This window comes from Pseudopodoces humilis, chromosome 7 (assembly GCF_049639895.1).
Source record: "Pseudopodoces humilis isolate 2021_Gansu_Grassland_sample_001 chromosome 7, ASM4963989v1, whole genome shotgun sequence".
NCBI classification, from domain to species: domain Eukaryota; kingdom Metazoa; phylum Chordata; class Aves; order Passeriformes; family Paridae; genus Pseudopodoces; species Pseudopodoces humilis.
The window spans coordinates 36284290-36298955 of record NC_142206.1 but is presented as its reverse complement, the minus strand read 5'-3'; the positions used below and the strand labels follow the sequence as shown (position 1 = coordinate 36298955).

The following is a 14666-nucleotide window of genomic DNA, read 5'->3' as shown; positions in this document are numbered from 1 at the left end:
GACCTTGTTTGCAGCACACACGCCCTGTGTGTTGAAGCTGAGCATGTGTGGACTATGAACTGGGATCATAAACACTCACTAATGAGTTCAGGGGCAATAATCTGTTTTCTAGTCTCCTTCCCATGCCCTTTCTGGAATTTTTTTACCTCTGCTGCTACATAGAGTATGCAACATATGAATGTACAACATACAAATATTAATCCAGAACTGGAAGTTAACAGCATGTAGACCAGTAATACTTGCAACTGTATTGCTACTCTAGTGACAGTCCACAGGCCTTGTCCCAAGTGTTCCAAGAGCTCAGGATGGAGGTTTCTCACAGGAACTTTCCCCAGGCTTCTCAGAGCTTTGGTTTTATTTGATTTGGCTGTAACAATTTTTTTTCTAAGAACAGAAGACTACGGATAATTTGTTTTCCTTTTATGTATAACCGCAGTTGTTATATAGATATTAATAATTAGTATTTATTCTGTGTAGAATTATATATTTATGACTAACATAGTGTTACAGTGTAAAGAAATACAGGCCTATTAAAACAGCAGGAACTTTGAGAAGCAAAGACACCAACTGCAGCGTAAAGTAGAGGCATGGAATAGTATGAGATGGGGCACTGGCTGGCACTGGAGACTCCAAGACTATAAGCAACTTGCCAGTGGTCAGTTGAAGAAATACAAACTTAGATCTGGGCAAAACTGGACGATTATTGTTGTTATCATCATTATGCCTGTTATAGGTATCTTATTACTTATATAGGTATCTATCTTAGGGATAAAAAAAGAGAAGAAATAATGAGTATATGAGATAAGCAAAAAGCAAAAGACTTAAGATGATAAAAAAAAAAAAAGTAACTGCAGTCCAGCGAAGAAAAAACAAGGAGTAAAACTTCATTAGAAAATGTATAAAAAGAACCCCAAGTGAGAGATATTTACAAAAAAAAAAAAAAAAAGAGAAAGAAGAAATCATAAACATCATACTCCTGCAGGCACAGGACTCCAGATGCTGATGGTCCACCGTGCTCCCTGTACCAGGTGGAAGCCATGAGGAGGTGAAAGGGCAAGCATGACACCAGGAAGAGGGGTAAGGGTAGGTACTAAATAGTGCATGCTTAACAATTTTTACTGTACTATTACTATTGAGACCTTCTATACAGTTTCTTTATTTTTATTTTCTTTGTTTTTCTGCAATAATTAGATTTGGACTGATAATAATTCTTTGATTAAATCACTAAGGTTGCAATTAAAATAAATTTCATGTGACTAAACATTGGGTGGATTTCTTTTTGGCCATAACAAGATTTTTCACGTAACAGTTTCTGCAGACAGTTGCTTCCCCATGTTAAAATGGCAGCCACTTGATGGGCTGCTGGATATCAGCCAGCCTTTGTGGTGCTTTTCACCAGGTCTTTTAATGCATCTGTGATGTCTGATCTCATTTACCACAAAAGCTCCACAAAAAATCTTCATTGTGACTCAATGCAACAACTGCTCCTTAGCTCCTCTTTGAGAACGAACTTCCATATCTGCTTGGATTTAAAAGTACGATCTGCTGAACCTCAATTTTACCTCTGGTATAAAAATAGCTTCTTTGGAGAAGGAGGGGTGAATCTTTTAAGCTTCTGTCATTTTTTGGTTTTGGTTTCTATTACTGTCTTCTATATGGACTCCTTCAAACACGTTGTTTCTCTTTGGAAGCTGGAGTAGCAGTATGCCACAGAGGGCTAGAGTGCTCTCCACAAATGTACAGGCATTCATTACCTGAGGTCTGCTACCAAACTCTATTGTGTCTGGCTTTGTTTCTTAAATTCTTTGCATCTCAGTTCTCATCTAATAAATGGCTATCTATTTTTGTTTTCAGTGTCTTGATTCTTAAGAACATACATTGAACATACATTGTATTCTATGACCATCACTGGTTAATGTAGTGCACAGCATGAGTGGGACAGGACTGGATTGTCTGGGAGATCCACTAGTTGCTTTATTCTAAACATCAGAGTCACAATTGCTGGACAAGAACAGAAAACAGAGCTTCCTCCTTAATGTTTTCCTTGGGATAACAGCACCCAAAATTTGAGACACTCTCTCAAGAGTTTGATGAATTTCATATTTCCTATTTATTACTTCTTTGTTTCTTGAAGCTTCTTGAAAGCAACTCACAATTTTGGAATCTCCCTGAGATTCCCAAAAGATTTTGTTACCAGAAGTGCCATGCAATTACAGCTGAAAAGTAAACAGTGTATGTAGACAAGAGAAATAAACAGCAGTTAGAATAGCCCAAATACTATGAATGTATTGCACTTTTTCTATTTAAACCAATGCTGTCTTCTAGTTCAATTACTGCCAGTGTGTGGCTTTGGGCAAAGCAATTTTCTGCTCCACTTTTTCCATCTGTGATACAAAGAAAGAGTGAAAACAGAGGAAAAAGAGGTTTAAAACCACTGGGTTTTCCCCCTTTCACTAAAAGCAAAAAATCATCTCTGATCCTCTTTTTCCATTAGAAGGCAGTACGCTTTCACCTCTCTTCACCTTTGTTGGAGCTACAGGAAGTTGCCTTTCACTACCTCCTTCTTTAGCCTCTGCCTCACCAATGTGACTTAAGCTAATGTTCACTGAGCATTTTGAGTACCTCAGTGCACAGTGTCGTATCACTACAAATTACACCTCATAGTATTTCTAAAATAGGAGTGATCCAGACAGCAGGGGAAAGCAAATAAATGGCATTCCTGTCTTTCTGTTCTAGTTCATATGTATTTCATTACTCTGAATTTAAAATTGCTTTCCATTCCCTTTAATTATATTTACTGGCATAAGTGCCACAATAGACGCCCCATTACATTAGTATGTGTTTAAAATGTGCAAGAAAGGAGCTTAATGCTATTTAAATGTGTTCCATTAGAAAAGAGACTGGGAATGAAAGTTTTGGATTAACACTGAATGTAAAAGGTTTTTGGGACGCCTTCGTATTTAGCTGGCAATCCATCCCTAGATCTTTCTTATTTCCCCCTTCCATTTTGGTAGCTGTATCTAACATTATCTAGGCCTGCATAATACTTTCATTTGCATTTTAGGATTTAAAATAACAGCAGGATTGTGTAATTGCTTGGTAGGAATTCAGGCCTTGGATTTTGTGATAGTACAAAAAGGAACTGTGTTGGGAATAAAAACAAGCCTAGCAGCATTGAAGCATAAATATATAAAGTATAATGTATACATAATTTTTGATATTCAATGTGTAAAAAAAGAAGATTGGTACTTAAAGCATTGCAAAAGCTAGGACAGGCCAAAATGTATTGGGTTCTAAATGCCTCCAGAAAGTAAAAGTAAATGGTTAATCTTATCCTTAATTTAAAGACATCCCTTCTTAATGACTTCAAAATATATTGGAATTCGGTATTTTTGCCGTGTAATTATCTGGTGATGTAACATTTGATTCAAACCAGGCCTCTGGTCCTGTGATTCATACTCATGTGTGGACAGTCCCACAGAATTCAAAGGCATACATTCTTTTTTCTTCCTCTAGAGTCACTGAGGATTATAAAGCTGAAAGAATGAAAATATTTAGCTCAGAGGCAAATATGACTGTATAGATATTCTACTATGTCTGGAATTTGTATGGCAGAACTGACTCATGCTCTAAATCAGTCAACCCACTTTACCAAAATAGACTAATGAGAAGACTGATCAGTAGGTTTGAGCATTTCAATTATTTGCCAGTTGCTTATTTTATTAATTTTTTATTGAAGCACAGTCAGGACTAATGGGGAAAGGAAAATTTGAATTAATACATGGTGGATGCATCTAATTGTCCTATTTTTTCTGTTTTAGAACAAATTACTATAAATTTGCACAACTTTTTTTTAAAAAAAATTTCACATTGAAAAGGGGCGAAATAAAAATGGCATGCATAACTGCTAAAGTAGATGCTAATTTGAATCAGTGCATGGTTAACAGTCTGTTGACCAATTTAGGGAAAAATAATTGTAAAAATCAAGGTTAGCTATAAATCCAATGAAGACAGACTCTTACCTTTATGTAAGCACTGTTGGCACAAAGCAACCCTAAAGCTGATGTACCCAGAAACGGAAGGAGCATCCTGCATCAATATGCCTTGTTATTCCACTTGATTCATATCATTTTAGCATTAACAAAGCATTACTTAGATCTGATATCATGTGTCCTGGGGGGCTGGGCAAGATAATTCTTGGGGAAAACTGAGCAAGTCTTCTTAATGAATGATGTTTTGTCTTGTCCTGTGTTCATGTAACACTCAGCATTTTGAGATACTAATTTGGAGTGAGTCTCTGCCTGCTACCATAACAGAGTGAATAATAGGTATAATAATGATAATAACAGTAATAATCTTCCAAAAATTATTCTAGAATTGGGGTTGTTTATCTGCTCCTGAGTTGAACTGAACATGATCAATCCTTCACAAATATTGACAGGAGTTTCTGTCAGCCCTTGTTTTTCTGGAGTTCCTTATGGAAAAAGTCATAACAAAACAGTCTTCGAATATAAATTGTTCAGCTGACCCTTCTCACAAGTTATTTGCAAATCACTGTATTAGTAACAGCAATTCAGCTCCTGATCAAAATGAGGTTAACTTAGCAAATAATTCTTTCCTGGGAATGTATGTGATTTTTGAAAAAAGGTTAACATCTTTACATCACTATGAGTTTATGGAGTTGATTTCCATGAAACATAAAATGTAAATAACTTCCCGCTTCAGGTGTGAGGCATATTCTTCATTACCACATCCATTGCCAGAATTTTTTTTTCAAAAGGTCATTGCATCAGTGCTCATGTTTTTTTATCAGTCAGTCTAGTAAAAATGAAACCAGTGTCCATATATGGTAATACAGCCTGGTGCTCAGGCATCTACAGCACAATGTAATCAGGCAGCCCTGCATGTGCTCTTTGAAATATTTCTCAGCAGTATCATCTGCATAACTGAGTATAGATGTTCACAGAGGATCCCCTGCATGTAAACTTTACATATTGAACCTAAGTGAAGTCGCATGTACAACTTATGCAAGGTTTAGACACAATTTCTGCTCCTGTGGTTTGTGTGCCGGGCATTATTGCCGCACCACAACGGTTCCCTCTCTACAACTGCCTGGAGGGAGGCTGGAGCCAGCTGGGGATTGGCCTCTTCTCCCAGAAAACCAGTGAAAGTACAAGAGGACATGGCATCAAGCTGTGCCAGGGGAGGTTCAGGCTGAACCAGGAAGAATTTCTCTATGGAAAAGGTCATTAAACATTGGAATGGACTGTTCAGGGAGGAGGTTGGGTCACCATCTCTGGAGGTGTTCAAGAAATGTCTGGACATTGTGCTCAGTGCTATGGCTTAGTTGACATTGTGGTGATCATTCAAAGGCTGGACTCAATCTTACAGGTTTTTTCCAGTCTTAATGATTCCAAGATTCTGTTTGCACAAGTTAAAAGAAGATAGTCCCAGAAAACACAGGCTTATGGAGAGAAATCTGGGTCCTGGATTCCAAACATTGCTAGGCATCATCTGGAAAACTACAATAAGATTATTGTTTGTTTATTTTAAAACTAAAAAAATACTTTCCTCTGATTAAGAGAGAACTTAAACTGATCGCAGAACACATTAAAGAAAATACCTCCAGTGGATATTTTCTCATGACCAGTGAGTTCGCTAATGAAAATTTGGAAGGGTGGAAGTAATTCCCAGAGACAAAGCAACGTCCTCCAGTTAGTCCACCTAGGTAGTAGGAGAAACGAGGTGAAATTCCTGGAGGAGTTTCAGCCGACCTTGTCTGTAAGACGCAGAATTACTCCTTGACTTGGGATTCCATATCGATTTGGGATCACAGCTTACACTGATGAAACCCGGGAGTAACAACTTTTGCAAACATTTGGTTTGACAAACGCTTATTATAAAGGGCGTGTTCCTGTTACTGTCCTGTTACTGTGCAGCGCCCAGGGGCCCTCCCAGGGAAGTACGGACGTGGATGCCTAAGGGGTGGAATGGTAATCAGAAGCCATGGCAGACGCTGATCACAGCCAGGTACAAATCCCAGCAGCGCCAGCTGACCTACCTCCCCAAAGCATCACCAAGAGGGATCTTTTGTTGCTGTTTTTGGTGGGGCAGCGCTGAGCGCGAGCCCCCGGCTGAGCCCCCCTAGCGCAGAGCCTCTCATCGCCGCGGAGGCTGCGGAGCCTCGGAGCGCCCCCGGGGCGGTGACTCCGTCCCCTCCGGCACCGCCACACCTCGCCCCGGGCTGCGCGCTCCCCGGGCCGCCCCCGCCCGCCTCGGGCGCTCGATGGCTCCGGGCCCGATTGCACAGTCCTGAGCACCGGAGTCGCCCTCATACTCCTCCTCCTGCCTTTCCTCCCCCCTCCCGGCCGGCGGGCGGCGGCAGCTCGGGCGCAGGACCCGCCGCGCCCCCGCGCCGGAGGAGGGCGGGCGGCTGACGGGGCCGAGCCCGCAGAGCGGCGCGGGAGCGCGGTGGCCGGCAGGTACCGCGGGCTGAGGGAGGCCAGGGGCAACAGGGGCTCTGTGAAGCGGCAGCAGGGCCGAGCGGAGCTGGGAGTCCTGCGGGGCTGTGCTTGCCCGAGGCCTGCGCCCGAAAAGTGCTGGATCACCCCCGGAGCCGGCAGGCGGGTCGGTGGGTGACACACACACAGCCAGCTCTAAAGCCGGCGGCCGGGCGGCTCCCGGGCTCCTGCACCCCGTGCCGTGCCGTACCGTGGTGTTCCGTTCCGCGGGGCAGCTCTCGGCCCCGTGAGGGAGGGCAGGGGCGGCAGGCCGGGAGCCGCCCGGGTGGGACGGGAGCGGCGGCCGAGCCCCCCGGCCCGGGCTGGGCGACAGTCCGTGTTCGCCTGGTGCCGGGCGAGACGGATCCCGAGGCTGCCGGCAGGCGTTCGGCTTTCGCTTGCACCGAGGTTCCATCATTTGGAGGTCCGGTTTTATATTTTGTTATAAACCTTGGTAATTAAGAATATTTGGGGAGGGGTGGCAATATTGGACATTCTGATATCTGGAAATGTTATAGTAAGCTTTTGAATTCCTGGTTGTGTGGATAGGACGATGACTGAGTTTACACCATATAACTGGTAAAAACCTTGCACAGGGACGTAAAACGTGTAAAGTTGCATTAGTGATGACATATTTTTATGTGGGAAAGAGTAATAGGTTTTGTAAGTTTAGTTAAGAGTAAAGTTTATTGAGATATGGGTGGAAAGATGACAGAAGATGAGAAAGGCAGATAAAAGTTGAGTCCACTTCTGTGTTTCTGTAAGTGAAATTTGATAGCTTTTGAATTTTGGATTCATTAATTGTAATGATTCCTTCTTTGTGGTGCTTGATTTAGTAGGATTGGGTGTTTGCAGTTGTGACCATGAACTGTACATGTATTTTAGTCGCACATGCCAGAGATATTTTCCCTGTCTTCAGAAATAGTCAAGCTTTAGTGTTTTGCTACAGGATAGGTAATAGTCTCAATTCACATATGAAATAACTGTTGAGATGTAGAAGATAGATTACTTCTGGTTGTGTGATGAATGGAGCTTGGGTTTCTGTTCCTGATGGTTTGACACAATGAAGAGGATGTACGGGGGAGGAAACCAGTTTACTGTTACACTAAGTCTAGCCAAACATTGAAAACTTGTGCTTGATTATTGAACATAGGATTGTTTTTGTAGTTAGTAAAATATCTGACTTACTGACTAGTTCATGATGCTGTATGCCTACACTTCAAAAACTTAATTAATCAGTGCAGGGTGATCTTCTGTTTTAAGATTCAGAACACCCTAATGAGGCAGGAGATTAAAAGCACCTTCTCACAAAAACATTTTCAGATTGCAGGATGTTTGTTCTATTCAGCTTTTGCCTATGTGGCTTTTACTGGGTTCAGGTAGCAGAACCTTTAAAAAGACATGGAGTGTATCTATATCTACATTGCAGACCAAAATGGCTTGAAACCTTTAGGCAGTTACATTTTTTGAGCTGTTTTGGAGTTTTCTTTGGGAAGCAGCCACGTAAAATAGCTAGAGAACGAACCATTGCAGTGAGGTATGTCAGTAGTTTGTGCCCAGATAGTGATCTCTGATCTGTCAAACAAGTCTCCTGCAGAGTTTGCATCTGTGAGGGCTTCTGCTGCTGCTAAATTTCTGTGTCGGTGTTTCAGTGCAGTTGAAGTCTAATCATAGTAAAAGCTATAGTGATTTTCAGAAAAAATATGTATCTTTTTCTGGATTTCAGTATATATTCAACAACATTTCCCTGTGGCTTAATTTTATGTTAAGCCAGACTGGATTCAGCATTTACCTTAACAGAAAATCGGTAGCTAAAATCAACCCGCTTTTTGGATAATCCATATACATATATGCATATATATGTGTATGGATATCCATTTCCATATACCTACGTATCACCTACTCTCTAAGGTAAATTTACTCTAAGTCAATTTAACATTTTAACAGATAATTTAATTTCCTGAAACTTTTGTCATTGTGACAAAAGAAAAACAAACAACAAAATAAACAACAAACCCCACCCTGTCAGCATACTTAGTTTGGAATATTTTGTCTATATTAGATAAACAGTGTCATCTACAACATTCTCAGGACTAAAGCTATGTTCAGACATATATTGAAATTGTTATGTATTATTGTTAATAGGTGGATGTTTATACTTCTGTGGTTTTCATGCACTTGCCTTGCTTTGAAAGACCAGCTTTCAAATCTGCAAAGAAATAAACCCAAAGCGTTCTATGCATCTTTATTCAGACTGGAGCTAGTTACTGATTTTTGAAATTTACTTAGTCCAGTTTTGGGGAAAAAGAAAATGTTTGAAACTCACTTTGTCAGTATCAGATATAATACTGGTTTTCTGACTATTAGAAGGTTGGTTAATTATTTATATGCAGTTTGCCTGGTTGACTGTAAGCAAAATAAGGTTCTGAGATCCCTATAGTGGAACCAAATTTATCTTTTGACTGAAACTTTAAGAAATTTACCTAAATAATATTCAAGAGCTGTGAGGACAGAGTGTGCCAGTAGTGCCCACTGTGGAGCCCAGGAAATGGCTGTTTATATTTCTCTGTAACTGAATGATGCTGTTTCTTGGTTTCCTGGAATAATTCTCATGTGGAGATAAAAATTAAAGTGATAATAAGAAACATGAAAGCAAAGTGTATGGACTTTTTAACACAATGAATGAATGAATGTCTTCCAATTTATTTTTTTTTAAATCGTTAATATTTTGCATTGCTAAAATAGCTATTGCACTTTCAGGCACTTTGTTCAGGGTATTTTTTTTTTCTCTAATTATGTCAAGCTTTGTCCTCAAAACTTCACAGGAATCATTCAGCATTCCTAGAAGACATTGTCTTGTTGTTTCTTTCACACTTCAGCAAATGTATATTGTGTGGTAGTTCTTTTCAATGTCACTGTTGTGTGTGAGGATTGTGGGTGGTCACATTCTTTGAGTGAATATTCTTAAAACCAGGAAGCCCAGTGCAAAAATTCTGATAGATTTCACATGGGTCTTTGTTGCCTTTAAGCTTTATTGCACTTTCAGATATAGGGTAATTCCTCCAAAACTTGAACATCAATAACATTTGATAAGCATTTTGGTAGGAAAACCAGTCATTTGGAACTGTTCCTGTGGGAGTAAACAAGTACTTTGTGTAAGCATCATTGTTCACAAAACGTCAAAATATAAGCCCTTTGTTTTGCAACACAAATGGAAGTAGCTTAGAAGTTAACAGGAATTTTGTTTGGGCTGCATGATACTTGTTTTTTAGTAGAGCCTGAAACACTGTGGGAACACGGCAAGACCTACATATGTGGAGCATGCAATATATGAAGATGTACTTGGCTTACATCTTTAACCAGTCCCTGCATAAATGCTACCAAATTTTCAGTGAGAGAATAGACACATAGCATTTCTGTGGCAATCTTCAGATGTGGCAGTCTTCATCCAGAGCACTATTAAGAGGAAAGACTGAAAGAAAAGTGTCTTGTTTCAACATCTATGATTTCAGAGTTGTGTTTCTAAGCAGAGTAATTGCATACAAAAAACATGATGTAAGTGGAAGTTGTCCTAGTCTGAAATCTTCAGCAGTAATTAGAGGAAGTGGTTCTGCAATCATCTGTTATTTTTTGTTACTCATAGTCAGACAGATTCTTCATTGCTTTTTGCTGTTTGGGATAAGCATGTGATACAAATGTGTACATGTTTTTATTTTAAAAGGAAGATTTGTGAGGGAAGCTGAATCCCACTGTAGCATAGAATATACAATAAAGCGTACTCATGAGAGTACTAACTATAATAACCATGAGACTTTTTTGCTGTGTTTTTCACATGCTAATGCACTCAAAATTTGATATTAAGAGTTATAGTTCTGCTTGATTTAAAAGCCTCCAAGTTTTGGACCTTCTCCTCTGTGACCTGGTTTTCTTTTCCATGTGCTCTGAGTTGTGGTCTTGTGGTGACTTTCTCATGCGTCTTGTTCTTGCAAACTGCTGTCAAATGTTCCTGTTGGTCCCATCTTCTCTGTGCTTGGCTTCATATTTCTCTACTGCTGACCAGTGTAACATAACACTGCAAAATACCTGCATTTTTTATGGCTCTCTATTAATTTTGGATGAAAAGCACTTGTCAGTTTGATGCCAAGGGTAATTTGGCTCAAATTGATGAGACCAATCAGTGACAAATTCAGGTATGTGTGTGTATGCATTGAAGGACTGGGCTCTGGTTTCGTAAGTTGTTCTTAAACCTCTTCATGAAGTATTTAATCAGTCAAACATACCAGTGTTTCTGCTAAATAAACAGTTCTCAGGAGAGTTAAATTTCTCTTTTTCTCTTCCGCCCCTCTCTTCTTCTTGTCTTGGTGCTGAAATGTCCTGCATTTGCTCCTATGTTTCTTTGAAAATACATACAAGAAAGCAGTAAAAGGGCACATGAAATTCCCAGCTTCTTTATTTTTTGGTTGAACGAAAGGCCCAGAGTGATAAGCACTACTGAACATAAAATATGTACAGAGGGGTCACTGTTATGTTGGGACCAGCAGTTAACTGCTCTTGCTTCATGTACCTCTGTGGAGCAAAAATTTAAAGCTTGTGTATATAGAAAAAAGGCATAAGTTGCCTGACTGATGGGGATCCTGCCACAAAAGGATGTGGAAGTACTGATTCATTTGCACTGATGCTTCTATTTAGCTTTGCCTTCTTTAACTGAGGATTTTGAGGCAGACTTTGCTTCTGTGAGTTAGTTGGTGATAGTTTGTAGAAGTCAGTAAGCAAACAAAAGCTGCTCTGTCTTTCCAGTAATTATAAACATATTTATGTGTTGAATATTTCCATTCTGATATATTTCCAGTGTCTAAACTGCAAACTCATTTAAGCTGAAATTTTAGTTCTTTTTTATTCCTTATGCAATTGCTGAGATTCTGTAATTGTTATTTATTTAAATCAGATTATTTCTGTGTGTGCTATAAATTTCCTGGGCAGTCATCTCTCCCATTGGAAGTTGCTGGCATTTGAACCCGCACTTTTTGCCTTCTCCAGACCTGAGGGCCTCTTTATTTTTGTCTGCTAGCATAAACAGTACCGTGTAACTGTTGGATTTTGGTCTATGTTTCATTCATTAGTAGCTGTATTTGGCTGGTGCTTTGAGGTTTTTCCTCCCAGATGGCAAAGACCATCATACTCAGTTTCTCTTGTCAGAAGCAAGTCCAGGGGAGCTGGGCAGGAGTTTTGTTTATGTTTGGAAGGCACTAAACAGGTACGTGCAGGGGTGTAGCAAAGGTTGGAGCATCGATGTGTGTCCACGCAGTCAGCTCAGATGCACTGCTAACGATCATCCCATTAAACTTTTAAACAGTGCTGCAGGAGTAACATTGATCTCAGCTGTTAATGGCTGGAATTAAACGTGTCAGGCTGGAAGGCTTTCTCTTAAACGAATTGGTTCACTTGTTAGGCAGATGATAATAAATCTTGCTTTCTGAAGAAAAGAGTGTGGATTTGAAGTCAGTTAAAATACAACAGCAGTGCAGTGAGGGTCATCTTGAAGCTAGCAAATGTGCTTCAGCTCTGTTTTTCAGCAGTGGGATGGTTATGGCATTGATTGTGTAGTCAGCCCAATGGCAGCTGTTATGAAAACACTGGTTGTTATTATTACTGGTCATTTTTCATCTTAATCATTACTATTATTCATTATTCTTTTTTTACTGTTACTCATTACTGTCAATGAGTAACAGCAGTTACTTAGAGGAATAATACGCAGTTGTGTCTCTACTAGATTAGTCATTGGTACAAAATTGAACCCAGATTTACTGCAGAATTATGCTAATACTTTTGAAATTAGAAAAATATAAATAATTATTATTAAGGTAAGTGGCACTTTATTTTCTTCACTACAAAGTAGGTGTAAAGAACTTAGACCTTCATTTAGATTGTGCGTTAGGTCCTCGCCTGAGCATCATGCTCAGAGAACTGAGGTTGATCAGATTTCTGTTTGAGCAGCACTTGTTTGTGGCAAAGAGAGGCAAACTGCTGGAACAGAGATTAAATGTGAGAAGTTTTAAAAGCAAGTGAATTCATAAGTATGAACTTGGTCTGTGTGGTAGTTTCCATTACTTGTGCCGATCTTCATTAAAATAATGAGCCCTAATTCTAAGGCTGATTTTTTAGTGAGGGATCAGTTAGGAGTCTGCTTAATTGCAGATTACTTTTTTTTGGTACTCATTTTTATGCATAAGCAAAATATGCCAAGAGTTGGAAGGAAGAAGAGGAGTGAAAGTCATTAAATTGCCATTATTGCTCATAGCTTTTTCATTGGTGATGCTGTAATTTTTGACTTAGACTTCCATGTGAAAGATAATACAGCAGTCTATTGTCTGCTTCCCTCATCTTTTAAAGCCTGAGGAGATTACCTAGCTTGGAATGAACTTGATCCACATAACAGATCTATTTAGGTTTTTTTACTCTGTTATAACTTTATCATGGGTGGTCTATTGGTTCTCATATTTGAAAGACAGTTGCTAAACACAGCTACTCAGATCAGTCTTACCCTGGATAAGTCACCTTTTAAATTAAGACTACAGATCCCTTTTTTCTCAATGTGGTTTGTCAGAAACTTCAAAAATACGATTGCTGTTGCCTTTTAATGCTTGATGTACCCTGTATTCCTTTCAATTTACAGGGTGGCATTCCATCTAGTGCTTGCTCCAAGAGCTTTTCTGGGCTCTTTTCTGACCAGTCTTAAACAATACTGCTTGTCAAATTGGCAGTTGATAAATCAAAAAACATTTTTTAAGTAGTAAGTAGGAACAACTTCTGCCTTGGTCAATAAACATTGGTGCCAGTTTTGTAGCATAGTGTAAATTTTAAATAAACTTAGCTCACAGGAAGAAAAAAGAGGGTTTTTTGATTGATCTGTTCTTGTAATACTGATGGGAAAGTAGTTCTTGTAATTGCTTCAGTTACCTAAAGATAAAACCAGAAGAATGGTGCATCATGTTAGTTAGCAAATGAAGATTTCATCAGGCATGTATGTCTTTTAATTTTGGCTGATGGCATAGTATACATCTCAATTAAATTTCACAATTTTTCCCCAGATTTCTTTTTCATATTGAGAAGCATAAAAATTATAACACCAGGAGAAAAGCACTATCAAATAATTCAGCATTTCTAAACGTGGGTCTCTTGTAAATAGAGGTGCATCTTTACATGCTTGGCTTGTACTTGCATTGGTTTACTGGTGCTGATGATGGCCAAGGAGCTTCAGCTGCTGAGAGAACATCCACTCTTTCCTGGTGCTTGACCAGCCCAGAGAGTGGCTGTGCCACACCTCCAGTTAGAGCAGAGTCTCACCCGTGTCTGCACAGTGTGGCTTTGGGTTTGATGGTTTCTTCTGCACTTAGAAATTGCCTAGAAACATCTTGTATACATAACAAGGACATATTTATTGTTATAAAATGCTGCTAGTCTCCAAGTTCTGTGCTTGTGTTCAGCTTTGCACTGTGAGCACTGTGCCTTTTGCTCTGTTCTCTACAAAACCAGCATGCTGCAGGAGAACTTGATGCCCTACATTCTTGCCCTGCTTCTCCCAAGTTTGTATGCATGTGCCCTTCTTTTATCACTACTTTTGAAACTTCATAAGTATCCCTGGTGTGCAGGCTTACAGCTTATTGAAGGGAACCTCAATAAGAGTTTGGAATGAGTTTTTTGTATAGGGTAGGGAGGACGCTGCTTTCTGTACAGGTTTGTGGAATCGAAGTTTGCTTGTTGATCAGCAGTGGAAAGAGCAGGTCTGGGATCTTTTTAATGTTTTTCTTTTTTTCTGCATGGACAGTTCTATTTCTACAAAACTAATTCTTGCATAATAAGCAGGCAGCCTTTGTAATTCAGTCCTAATAGTCTTTTCTTTGAGAAGAAGTGTTTCTGACCGTGTTAGCATGTGTTCATTATAAACATCAGCAACTACAGTAGGACATTTTTTCTTTCTTTAATTTAGGCTAAAAACAAATAAATACATTTTTATTGGTTTTGCAAATGTGTGTTTATACAATTAAAGTGTTTCATTTAGAAACAAGTTACAATAATAACTTGAGATGGTGTTGCTTAGGGCTTTGTCCAGTCAAGTGTTAGAAACCCCTGAGGGTGCAGGTTCTGCAATTCTCAACATCAGTACCA

The 14666-nt window shown here is 39.5% G+C and overlaps 1 protein-coding gene across 3 annotated transcripts in view; it reads left to right on the top strand.

Moving 5' to 3' along the window:
• The first annotated feature begins 6410 nt into the window (after nt 1-6410).
• Nucleotides 6411-14666, top strand: part of HEATR5A (HEAT repeat containing 5A) — a 64823-nt gene continuing 56567 nt past the window's right edge. For all 3 annotated transcript variants that reach the window (XM_005520310.3, XM_088057553.1, XM_014249929.2), the window contains exon 1: nt 6411-6482. The gene's annotated coding sequence lies outside the window, so the exon portion shown is untranslated. The remainder of the gene's footprint in view (nt 6483-14666) is intronic.